The sequence below is a fragment of the Macaca nemestrina genome, chromosome 7, assembly GCF_043159975.1.
Source record: "Macaca nemestrina isolate mMacNem1 chromosome 7, mMacNem.hap1, whole genome shotgun sequence".
Lineage (NCBI taxonomy): Eukaryota > Metazoa > Chordata > Mammalia > Primates > Cercopithecidae > Macaca > Macaca nemestrina.
Window position 1 is genome coordinate 172,798,098 of NC_092131.1, and position 13,018 is coordinate 172,811,115.

Below are 13,018 nucleotides of genomic sequence, written 5' to 3' on the forward strand. Positions count from 1 at the left end.
CTAGCCTGGGCAACAAGAGCAAAACTCTGTCTCAAAAAAACCAGACTTTTTTTTCTCTTTTCGAATTTGAGGAGAAAAAATGTCATTGCCTATTTAAAGCAAAAACAAAAACAGCATATTGTGGGGTTCATACCATGTTTCACTTGGACATATGATACAGCAACACAACCAACCAAGAACAGGTCAGAAGCAGGAAGCTGTGGTCAGAGCGCTGCTCCGCGGCTCAGGCAGTGTAATACCATTTGAAAGTGGACAGTGGGCCGGGCACTGTGGCTCATGTCTGTGGTCCTGGCACTTTGGGTGGTTGAGGTGGGCGGATTGCAAGGTCAGGAGATCGAGACCATTCTGGCTGGCACGGTGAAACCTCGTAAAAATACAAAAACATTGGCAGGGCGTGGTGGCGGGCGCCTGTAGTCCCAGCTACTCGGGAGGCTGAGGGAGGAGAATGGCGTGAACCCGGCAGGCGGAGCTTGCAGTGAGCTGAGATTGTCTCACTGCACTCCAGCCTGGGCGACAGAGTTAGACTCTGCCTCAAAAAAAACAAAAAAAAAAAATTGTTACCAAAAATACTAATAATCCATCCAAGTTATTTAGATAAGGAGCGTCAGATTAAGCTTTCCTAAGTGTCAAAACGCACAAGATTATCTGGTTGCTTGCCCCATAACCAGCTGTGCAGAATTGACTTGCGCTGTATACAGGTGCAGGAATTTCTTCTTCATCATTTTTCTTTGTCATCCAGATCTTCTTTCTTTGTTCCACTTTGTTCCACACTATCATCTGCAAAAATAAAAAATTTTTAATCTGTAACCGCTTTTCACAATGTCATACCATTAGTCAGTCTCTGCAAATGTCCCGCCCCGAAAAGTTACAACACACATCATTAACTGAATGTTTGACAACTTAAAAATAAAATACATCAATCATATCTGTTACAGATCCAGTACAATTTTCATAAAGAAACCAATATATCGGCCAGGAGCAGTGGCTCGCGCCTGTAATCCCAGCACTTTGGGCAGCTGAGGCGGGTGGATCACGAGGTCAGGAGATGGAGACCATCCTGGCTAACACGGTGAAACCCCGTCTCTACTAAAAATACAAAAAATTAGCCGGGCGTGGTGGAGGGAGCCTGCAGTCCCAGGCACTCAGGAGGCTGAGGCAGGACAATGGTGTGAACCCGGGAGGCGGAGCTTGCAATGAGCTGAGATTGTGCCAGTGCACTCCAGCCTGGGTGACAGAGCGAGACTCTGTCTCAAAAAAAAAAAGAATCCAATATATCAAATTACTTAAAGCATGTCTTCCAAAATGATATTTCATTAACTTCCTAGTAGATTTCACAACTGAGAAAATTAGTCTTTGATATTCACCTACTTCAATTTCACACCAATTGCTTTATCCAGTGTCGCCCAATGCTTGTGTATCCATGGGGAAAGGGAGGGTGTAGAATAGGAGCATAAATCAAAAATCTTTTAACTCCTTACGAGGCCCTACTCCACTGCCAACTGAGAAGCACTGCTATGCAGGGGCGCTATCAGTGAGAGCATAACTCAAGAGCACTGGGACACAAAGGAAAAGCTGAGAACAATGACTTTAGGCCACTGACAATGTGAAGTTTCCGTCAAAACAACTGTCATGAAACTCCTTACATAGTCAGCAAAGAGGAGAGAGAAGTAACCTTAATCTTGACATGTAAACACATTACATCACACAAGACTGTTACTAACCGTCTAAACAACATAATTACAAAAATGTATCCAAATCGGTGGAAGACATGATATCCTATCCAGATTACAAATAATGAGTATCTAAAAATCTCTAAGGAAACAGTTCCTCTGTTTGCAACACTTCTGACACCAAATGGATGGACTTTTGCACCAGGCAATTCTCCAGTTCTCTGGGACACCCAGCTATGTGTCCCACAGTGCAATTCAATTCTGAAACTAACTACCTAGAATTAGCATAGACCCCACAGGTTAATAACAGCAGAGAAAAGGTACAATGCTGAAAAAAATATCCAAAGAACTAATGGCTGAAAACTTCCTAAGTTCAGCAAACGACATAAACCGAGGCAGATGGAAGAATCTGTGCAAAGCCCACACACCATAAATCTAAAGGAAGCCATGACTATGCACATCGTAATCAGCTGCTAAACACTAAGGACAAAAACCTTTTGAAAAATGCCACAGAAAGTAGATATAGAAGAAGGTGTTGTGTGGCCTGAAATTAAGACTAAATATTATGTGCTGCCTTGACGTCGGTAAAATCAAAAGGCCTCAAATAGCCTAACCACAAGGTCTCCTCCGAGCTCTGCTCCCACGGATAAGGTCCCAAACCAAACAACCCTCCTTATCACAGACAGCCGACCCCAACCTGCTCATCCCTGCCGGCCCAGAGGTATTCAAACAAGCCAATCACATCTGTCCATGGAAGCAAGGTCATCTCACCCTCTTCTTACTATAAAATGTGCCTCCCACAGCCCCTGGTGGCTCACTCTGTTCCCAAGTGTAGCCCCCGTGTGGCATGCGGCGTCCCCCACCTCCAGGGCTGTAAGCACGCGTGACTAATAAACTGCTATTTCATCTGTCCAGTGTCGGCGTCCTATGTTCAGCCATCCCATAACCCTAGGGCAGGAATCTTCTGGGGTTATAAACAGAACTTTAATCAACCTCTCCTTGGTTATTTTACTGGTTCCATGATACAGCTTTTTCATGCAAAAGATCTGAACAGAAACTTCACAGAGGATACAAGAGTGGCAAAGAAGAACATGATACTCAGCATCGTTAGCCATTACGGAAATGCAAATTTAAACCACAATGAGATCCCACTAGACTTGTTAGAATGGCTCAACTAAAAATCACTGATAACACCAAGAGCTAACTAAGACACAGAGCAACAGAAACATGACAGATTGCCAGTGGGAATGCAAACTAAATCAGCCGCTCTGGAAAACAGTTCAGCACATGACCCAACTTTCCCACTACTAGGTTTTTATCCTAGGGAAATGGAAACTACATTCACACGACATCTGTACAGAAACGCTCATAGCAGGAATACAATCGCGAAAGAAAAATGCCGACAACCACAAGGTCCTACAATAGCAGAATGGATAAACACAACGTGGTACATCCAAATGATGAAACACTATTCAGCAATAAAAAGAACTGTTAATACACAGAACAGCAGAGAAATCTCAAACATATAACTAGAAGTAAATGAAGATGGTTTCAAAACATTACTTAAAATACAGTTCCACTTACATGACATTCTCAAAAAGAATACCCTATCCTGATGGAGAACAGATCAGTGGTTGCCAGGGTACGAGGCCAGGGAATATGTGATAAAAAGGAGCAGCACAAGGGAGGTTTTAGGGTGATGAAACTTCTCCATCCTGATGATGGCGGGGGTTACATGAATCTACAGAGGTCAAAATTTCCTGAACTAGATACCACAATAAAATAAATTTTATGTAACTTTTTTAATTAAAAAAAAGTTGGCTAGGTGCAGTGGCTCACATCTGTAAACCCAGCACTTTGGGAGGCCAAGGAAGGTGGATCACAAGGTCAGGAGTTCGAGACCAGCTTGGCCAACATGGTGAAACCCCGTCTCTACTAAAAATACAAAAGTTAGCCAGGCGTGGTGGCTCACGCCTGTAATACCAGCTACTCGGGAGGCTGAGAAGGAGAATTGCTTGAACCTGGAAGGCGGAGGTTGCAGTGAGCTGAGGTCATGCCACCACACTCCAGCCTAGGCGACAAGGCGAGACTGCATCTCAAAAAAAAAAAAGTTAATGGTTCTCATTAATATTAAAGTTTCAAAGAAATTCAACAAACATGTATTTAACATTCAGCATATTCAAAGCACTTTTATACTAAAGTAAAAAGTTATCTTCTGAAAAAACTTTAGAAAAACCTATCACACACATATAACTATTTGATGCAAATCAGGCTTTGGAAAGGGTCAGAGAAAATATCTAGGTCAGGGGCTGGGCGCGGTGGCTCACGCCTGTAATCCCAGCACTTTGGGAGGCCGAGGCGGGCGGATCACTTGAGGTCAGGAGTTCAAGATCTAAATGGTGAAACCCTGTCTTCCAAAAATTAGCTGGGCGTGGTGGCAGGCACCTGTAATCCCAGCTACTTGGGAGGCTGAGGCAGAAGAATCACTTGAACCTGGGAGGTGGAGGTTGCAGTGAGCCGAGATTGTGCCACTGCACTGCAGCCTGGACCGTTGAGTGAGACTTCATCTCAAGAAAAAAAAAAAAAGAGAGAAAGAAAACATCTAGGTCCCGGGAGGACAGCTGGAATACAGTCTGGTGGAATCATGCCAGAGCAGGGAGCGGGGTCCGGAGGGCTGGAGTATGGTGTGTCTCCACTCTAGTAAGGAACCAGGAAACGCATCCTGGGTGAAGCAAGAGCAGAGTCCCATTCTGCACCAGGTGAGCATTTATCCTGATCTGAGCAACTACATACAAATTTAATATGTCTCGCGTAGCCTGTTATTTTCCTCAGCAACATGGAAAATGAGAGAACAAACAATTCAGAAGGTTAAGACATGAAATACATTTAATTCAGAAATCCTTCACAGAAAGGTAGGAAATAAATGGGGGAAAAAACCAGCTAATGAAAAGTGAAAATGGGCCAGGTGCGGTGGATCACACCTGTAATCCCAGCACTTTGGGAGGCCGAGGTAAACGGATCACTTGAGGTCAGGAGTTTGAGACCAGCCTGGCCAACATGGTGAAACCTCATCTCTGCTAAGAATACAAAAATTGGCCGGGCGTGGTGGCAGCCACCGGTAAATCCCAGCGACTCAGCAGGCTGAGGCAGGAGAATTGCTTGAACCCGGGAGGCGGAGGTTACACTGAGCTGGAATCTCGCCACTATACTCCATGCACTCCAGCCTGTACAACAGAACAAGACTCCATCTCAAAAAAAAAAAAAAAAAAAAAAAAAAAAAGGGAAAATGCCCTAACATGTCCTACACAAAGCATCTGGCCTGACAAGAAAACATGACCCTTTTCAATCTTCACAACCAACCTGGAAGCAGGCAGGCTTTGCTGTCTCAGTTTACCAAGGTAGACACCTCAGGGCCCGGAATAGAGAGTAGAACCCAGCCAGGAACACAGCTCGGCTGAGAACACAGGTGCTGGCTCTAAATGCCTGACTGCCGTGTGTGTGTGTGTGTGTGTGTGTGTGTGTGTGTGTCTGTGGTCACTAACCACAGTGTGTGTGCGTGTGTGGTCACTAACCACAGCTCAGGGACCAAACCCAGCCCACAGCCTCTTCATGTATGGTCTGAAAGAAAGTATTTTACTTTTGTTCTTTTGAGACAGAGTCTTGGCTCACCACAACCTCCTCCTCCCAGGTTCAAGTGATTCTCGTGCCTCAGCCTCAAGTAGCTGGGATTACAGGCATGCACCACCATGCCTGGCTAATTTTTTGTTTTTAGTAGAGATGGGATTTCACCATGTTGGCCAGGCTGGTCTCGAACTCCTGACTTCAGGTGATCCGCCTGCCTCGGCCTCCCAAAGTGCTGGCATTATTAAGTGTGAGCTACCACACCCGGCCACCGTATTGTATGTTTTAACGATTCAAAAATAATCAAAATGAAAACAGTATTTTGTGACTTGCAAACATTCTTTGAACTTCATCTTTTGGTGTCCATAAATAAAGTTTACAGAATGAACTTCCCCTGCCCACAGACATAGTATTATCTGTGGCTGCTTTGGCACTATAGCTTCAAGAGCCCATGGCTATGACAGAGACCATATGGTCCATTGAGGGCTTAAAATATTTACTATCTGGCCCTTTAGAGAAAGCATGCCACCCCTACCCTACATCTGGCTACAAATTTTACAAATAAAAAATGCAAAATTCTTTAAACTCAGTACACTGGAACACTGGTCATCTCCCTTCTTCAAGATGAAAAGCTTCGACAGTCACCAGGAAGCAGACAAGAACCCCAAGTACACCTCAAGTGTTATACTCAGGAGCATAAATTAGAACACTTTACAACAGCAAAAGCAGGATGAAGTCACTGAAGGCCATGAAAACAATAATTAGCACCACCAGCTCAAAGCCCACACCACATCAGCTTCAATATTTGTCTACTCTTCCTTTGACTACTGTAGGGTTCAAGGTATATATAGAGAAAATTGAACACACATTGCCCAAAAACATTGCTTATAGAATGCTGGAGAGAAGGGAAGGAAGACCTCCCACTGGCCAGGTGTGGTGGTCACGCCTGTAATCCCAGCACTTTGAGAGGTCAATGCAGGAGGATCACTTGAACCTAGGAGTTCTAGAGCAGCCTGGCCAACATGGCAAAACCCCATCTCTACTAAAAATACAAAATTAGGCTGGGTGCAGTACTTCATATCTGTAATCCTAGCACTCTGGGAGGCCGAGGTGAGAGGATCACTTGAGGTCAGGAGTTCGAGACCAGCCTGGCCAACATGGTGATACCTCGTCTCTACTAAAAATGTGGCTCACACCTGTAATCCCAGCACTTTGGGAGGCCGAGGTGGGTGGATCACGAGGTCAGGAATTCAAGACCAGCCTGACCAACATGGTGACACCCTGTCTCTACTAAAAAGTCAAAAATTATCCAGGAGTGCTGGCGTGCACCTGTAATCTCAGCTACTCAGGAGGCTGAGGCAGAGAATCGCTTAAACCCGGGAGGTGGAGGTAAGTGGTGGCGGGTGCCTGTAATGCCAGCTACTCGGGAGGCCGAGGCAGGAGAATTGCTTGAACCTGGGAGGCAGAAGTTGCAGTGAGCCGAGATCACACCACTGCACTTTAGCCTGGGCGACAGAGCGAGACTCCATCTCAAAAAAAAAAAAAAATAGCCAGGTGTGGTGGCGGACACCTGTAATCCCAGCTACTTGGGAGGTTGAGGCAGAATCCCTTGAACTCGGAAGGCGGAGGTTGCAGTGAGCCGAGATGGTGCCACTGCATTCCAGCCTGGGCAACACAGTGAGATTCTGTCTCAAACAAAAAAAAAGAATGGAATTTGATATGTATAAATCTACAAATATTTTCTAATAATAAAAAACACACAACATTCCACACTAAAAATAAAAAATTTACTGAATGCCAAAAAAACTCCCTAAAAACCCTAATAAGTTGGGATCTATGCAAAGAACAATTATGCTCTGCTTTCTAACCATGATTTTTACAAGAACAAAGGACGAAAAAAATCATCAAACATGGGCCGGGCATGGAAGCTCACGTCTGTAATCCCAGCATTTTGGGAGGCCGAGGTGGGCGGATCATGAGGTCAGGAGTTCCAGACTAGCCTGGCCAATATGGTGAAAGTCCATCTCTACTAAAAATACAAAAATTAGGACCGGACGCAGTGGTTCACGCCTATAATCCCAGCACTTTGGGAGGACAAGGCAGGTGGGTCACGAGGTCAGGAGATCGAGACCATCCTGGCTAACATGGTGAGACCCCGTCTCTACTAAAAATACAAAAAATTAGCCGGGTGTGGTGGCAGGCGCCTATAGTGCCAGCTACTTGGGAGGCTGAGGCAGGAGAATGGCGTGAACCCGGGAGGCGGAGCTTGCAGTGAGCTGAGATGGTGACACTACGCTCCAGCCTGGGTGACAGAGCGAGACTCCACCTCAAAAAAAAAAAAAAAAAAAAAAAATAGCTGGGCGAGGCAAAGGGTGCCTGTAATCCCAGCTACTCAGGAGGCTGAGGCAGAGAACTGCTTGAACCCAAGAGGCAGAGGTTGCAGTGAGCCAGGATCAAGCCACTGCACTTCAGCCTGAGCGACAGAGCAAGACGCCCTCTCGAGAGGAAAAAGTACAGCAAAAAATTTCATCAAATGTAATGAATAAAACATATACTTTGGATTTTTCCATGTACTTAACTTTTCTTTGAGTATCTTTTGCAAGTATTCTTTCACAGAAAACACTTTGGGAAATGTTTTAATTCATTAACAAATCAGTATTTGAGGACTAGGAGGAAGAGGTTAAAAGTTTTAAACATATAATGAATTACTGATACATGCAAAAAAAAAAAAAAAAAAAAAAGGTTTCTGATTCCTGTCAGGGAAGGCACTGTCACATGGACACTGTCAGCCTCAGCATCCGGAGGTCCAGAAAGGGGAAATTTCAAGTCAGATAGAATTCTATACATACACCATTGATTTGGAACCTTCAGCCCTCAAGATCCTAACATCATGACCTCAGTTTCAACACAATTGTCCTTAGTCCTTGTATTGGTTACAAATACAAAACAAACAGCTCAACTGAACTCACTCTTGTCTCTCCAGAAACACCAACACAAGACCTCATAAAATGAGTGAGTTTCTCTCGGCCATAAATACTGCAACTGACTTCTCCAATTTTCCCCTCCACAGTTAACTAAACAGCTCAAATACTATCAGTAACAAATAACAGTCATCATGATATGGTGAGGAGTGTGGCAGATTTCTTAGCCAGTAATAATAAATAGGAAAAAAATTCTGCCTATTAATAGATCTCAAGGGTAGTGCACTTGCAAGAAACTAATTAAAAGGCAGCCGTGCACAATCTACAAAAACAGCCATAAAGACTGCTACCTTATTTTTTTTTTAGACGGAGTCTCGCTCTGTCGCCCAGGCTGGAGTGCAGTGGAGAGATCTCGGCTGACTGCAAGCTCCACCACCTCCCGTGTTCACGCCATTCTCCTGCCTCCGCCTCCCGAGTAGCTGGGACTACAGGCGCCCACTACCACGCCCGGCTAATTTTTTTTGTATTTCTAGTAGAGACGGGGTTTCACCGTGTTAGCCAGAATGGTCTCGATCTCCTCACCTCGTGATCTATCCGCCTCGGCCTCCCAAAGTGCTGGGATTACAGGCGTGAGCCCCCGCGCCCGGCCATGACTGCTACATTTTAAGTTATAGGAGGAAATAAACCTGCTCCTCTAACATAGGAAGATACAACTAACTTCCCCTTACATGCCCTAAAAAAAATAGCCTTACACGATAAATTTAAACATGGAAGCAGAAACACGCCAAGAAAAAGACATGGCAAACCCCACCTGTGCATCTGTTTTCAACGGAACATTTGGAGTCAAGGCGAGCCTGGACAGCCAAACAAAGATTCACAGGGCAGCTTTTCTCCAGCGTCCTCCCGGTTCTCAGGCCTGCAAGTAAACACACATGTTTAAAAACTAACGCTTTTTAATAATTTACAAAGACACTCCCGAAATGTTTAATGCAGAAAAAAGAGAGAGCAAGAGAGAACAGCAAGAGGGGAGAGAAGAGCTGGGGGACGGGAGTGAGGGGAGAGAGGGAAACAGGGAAGAGATGGAGGGGAAAGGGAGGTGGGGAAGGGAAAGCCTCCTTCCAAGGTAAGCAGGGTGGGCCGGGTTTCCGCACCACGCTGGCGAGACCTTGAGAATGGACGGTCACAGGAGACCAAGTCACAATGTCATCTGCCCTCAAATGCAAAAGGTACACACACACGACAGGAAACCCACCGTTTCAACGGACACATGAAAGCAGCATTTACCCCACAGCAGGGCGCGTGCGTGAAACAAATTACTCAAAACGATCGCCTGCAGAAAAACCCACAGCCACCACCACTTAAGAGATGGAGAGAGGCCCGAGACTGCCCCGCGGGCTATCAGCGCAGGCCCCGGTGCGGCCGCCGCGCCCACGCCTGCCTCCCAGGCCCGGCCGCCCGCCAGCCCCGCGCCCTCACCGCCTCCGCCATGGGCTGCCCCGGTGCCCCAGGACCTGACAAGCAGAGCCGGGCCGCGTGGCCCCGCCGGCGTCCGGACACAGCCTCCCAGCAGCCGCCGGCTCAGCCCTGATCCCCGCGCCTCTAACTGCCCTAGCGGCGGGCGCACGCGACACTCTCGCGCCCCCCCACACCCCCCCGCGTACGGCCAATCGCAACGAGGCTGCTCCGCGGGCGCAGCCAATGGTGAAGACGAGCGCTTCGCAGTCCTCCGGGCTCTCCCGCTTCCCGCAATCCTGCTTATCTTCCTACTTGGAGCTCACCCTCTGAGGCCAGGGTCAAGCGCGGGCGCCGGAAGGCGGGATTTCCGTCGCACTCACCCACGCCCCCATTCCCACGGGAGACTGCCCGGCCCGCAGCGCTCTTAATCACGCGGCGGGTGGTCGCGCTCACAGCAACTGGAGCTATCCAGGGCGCGGGTGGAGTGGCCAGAGCAGCTGCCCTGGGGATGAGAACGGATCTTCGTGTGGTCGGCTGGGGAGTGAAGTTTCCTCCTGTGTGTTCAACTGAATGCAGCAGAAGTCTTGGGCAGATTACGTGGAGCAGCTGTGGAACACTGTGCAGGGAATCCAAGAAGAAACAGACCTCCAGCGACCACAAAACACAATGGAAGAAATATGCAACAATATAGGCTGGGCATGGTGTCTCACGTCTGTAATTTTCAGGGCTTTGGGAGGCCGAAGTGGGAGGATCCCTCAAAGCCAGGAGTTGGAGGATCCCATGTTGCCAGACTGGGCAACATAGCAAGACCCCATCTCCAAAAAAAAAAAAAATTAACAATTAGCCAGGTGTGGTGGTGCACACCTGTGATCCCAGCTGCTCGGGAGGCTGAGGCAGGAGAATCGCCTCAGCCTGGGAGGTCAATGATACAGTGAGCTGAGATCATGCCACTGCACTCCAGCCTGGGTGACAGAGTGACATCCTGCCTCTAAGAAGGAAAAAGGGCATGGTGGTCACGCCTGTAATCCCAGCACTTTGGGAGGCCGAGGCAGGTGGATTATTTGAGGTCAGGAGTTCAAGATCAGCCTGGCCAACATGGTGAGACCTCCTTTCTACTAAAAATACAAAAATTAGCCAGGTGTGGTGGTGAGCGCCTGTAATCCCGGCTACTTGGGAGGCTGAGGCAGGAGGATTGCTTGAACCTGGGAGGCGGAGATTGCAGTGAGCCGAGATTGCACCACTGCACTCCAGCCTGGAGGACAGAGGCTGCACCACTGCAGCCTTGACTTACCGGGTTCACGTGGTTCTCAACCTCAGCCTTGCCAGTAGCTAGGACTGCAGGCACAAGCAACCACGCCTAGCTAATTTTTGTATTTTTTGTAGAGACCGGGGTTTGCCATGTTGCCCAGGCTGGTGTCGAACTCCTAGGCTCAAGTGATCCGTCCGCCTCTGTCTCCCAAAATGCTGGGATTACAAGTGTGAGCCACTGCACTCGGCTAATAGTAATGAACTTTGAACAGAAGGAAAAGATGTTATTATTTATTTAGTTATGGTTTATCTGTATTTTCTAATTTTTTAAAACATGTAAAGATGAAATTCTATTAAAACTCAATAAGACCTCAGAACAAAAAAAGTAGAGTATAAATATTTATTTTAGTTGTACAAACTTGGTTTCTGGAAAAAGAATGGAATAGATTTTCTGAGGAAAAAAATCCACCACTTTGGCCGGGTGCGGTGGCTTACGCCTGTAACCCCAGCACTTTGGGAGGCTGAGGTGGTGGATCACCTGATGTCAGGAGTTCAAGACCAGCCTGACTAACGTAAAGAAACCCCCGTCTCTATTAAAAATACGAAAATTAGCCAGGCATGGTTTCAGGCGCCTGTAATCCCAACTACTCAGGAGGCTGAGGCTGTGGAATCGCTTGAACCCAGGAGGCAGAGGTTGCAGTGAGCTGAGATCGCACCATTGCACTCCAGCCTGGGTGACGAGCAAAACTCTGTCTCACAAAAAAAGAAAAGCCGACTGGCTGAAAGGATTAAAAAAGAAAATATGATCCATCAATGTGCTATCTACAAGATAAACATTTTAAATTAAAATAAACAGATTGAAAGTAAAAGGATACAAAGATACAACATTTAAATAGTAAGCAAAAAACCGCCAAAGTGGCTGTACTAATATCAAGTGAAATACACTTTAATTTAAAGCAGGGCTGGGCATGGTGGCTCACGCCTGTAATCCCAGCACTTCGGGAGGTGGAGGCAGAGAGATTACTTGAGCCCTGAAGTCAAGATCAGCCTGGGCAACATGGCATAATCCCATTTCTACAAAAAATACAAAAATTAGGCGGGCATGGTGGTGCCCACCTGTGGTCCCAGCTGTTTGGAAGGCTGAGGGGGGAGGATCATGTGAGCTGGGGAGGTCGAGGCTGCAGTGAGCTAACATCAGGCTCCTGCACTCCAACCTGGGCAACACAGTGAGACCCTGTCTCAAAATAAAAAAAATAAAAAAGGGTTGAGATGCAAAAAAGGACATCATTTTTTATTTTTTATTTTTTATTTTTTTGGGATGGAGTTTCGCTCTTGTTGCCAAGGCTGGATGGAGTGCAATCGCGTGATCTCGGCTCACTGCGACCTCTGCCTCCTGGGTTCAAGTGATTCTCCTGCCTCAGACTCCCAAGTAGCTGGCATTACATGTGCATGCCATCACTCCTGGCTAATTTTTGTATTTTTGGTAGAGACGGGGTTTCATCTTGTTGGCCAGGCTGGGTTCGAACTCCTGACCTCAGGTTATCCGCCTGCCTTGGCCTCCCAAAGTGCTGGGATTACAGACGTGAGCCACTGTGCTGGCCAAAACCTTCATTTTCAAAAAGCCTGGGTCAGGCATCATGGCTCATGCCTATAATCCCAGCAGTTTGAGAGGCCAACGCCCATCTCTACCAAAAATACAAAAATTAGCTAGGTGTGGTGGCATGCACCTGTCATCCCAGCTACTCGGGAGGCTGAGTCAGGAGAATTGCTTGAACGCAGTAGGCGGAGGTTGCAGTGAGCAGAGATCGTGCCACTCCACTGCAACCTGGGGGACAGAGACTCCATCTCAAAAAATAAATAAAGGCTGGGTGCCAGATGTGGTGCATAGGCCTAGTTTGTTGACTCCTGTACTCAAGATACAAAACTCTGAAGAACAGTGGGCGGGAGCTTCCCTCTAGAGGCACAGGACGGGCAAGCTGGTCCCTGAGCAGTGACTTTATAATAACTTGTTACACTGTGTTTTTTCTTTTGTTTTGTTTTTCCTTCGGTTGGTTGGTTGTTTGAGATGGAGTTTGGCTCTTGTTGCCCAGGCTGAAATGCAAT

General features: G+C 47.0%; 1 long non-coding RNA gene across 8 annotated transcripts in view; it reads right to left on the reverse strand.

The window, feature by feature from the left end:
• Positions 1–10,416, reverse strand: part of LOC139355501 (uncharacterized) — a 30,916-nt gene extending 20,500 nt beyond the window's left edge. For 5 of the 8 annotated variants that reach the window (XR_011606264.1, XR_011606266.1, XR_011606263.1 and 2 more), the window contains exons 1-3: positions 9,724–9,818; positions 9,024–9,128; positions 638–777 (exon numbers count right to left, since the gene is read on the reverse strand). This is a non-coding gene — a long non-coding RNA (uncharacterized lncRNA). Of the gene's footprint in view, positions 1–637; positions 778–9,023; positions 9,129–9,688; positions 9,819–9,873 lie in introns of those variants that run through there. The other 3 variants (XR_011606265.1, XR_011606260.1, XR_011606262.1) reach the window with 3 other exon arrangements.
• Positions 10,417–13,018: the final 2,602 nt, after the last annotated feature.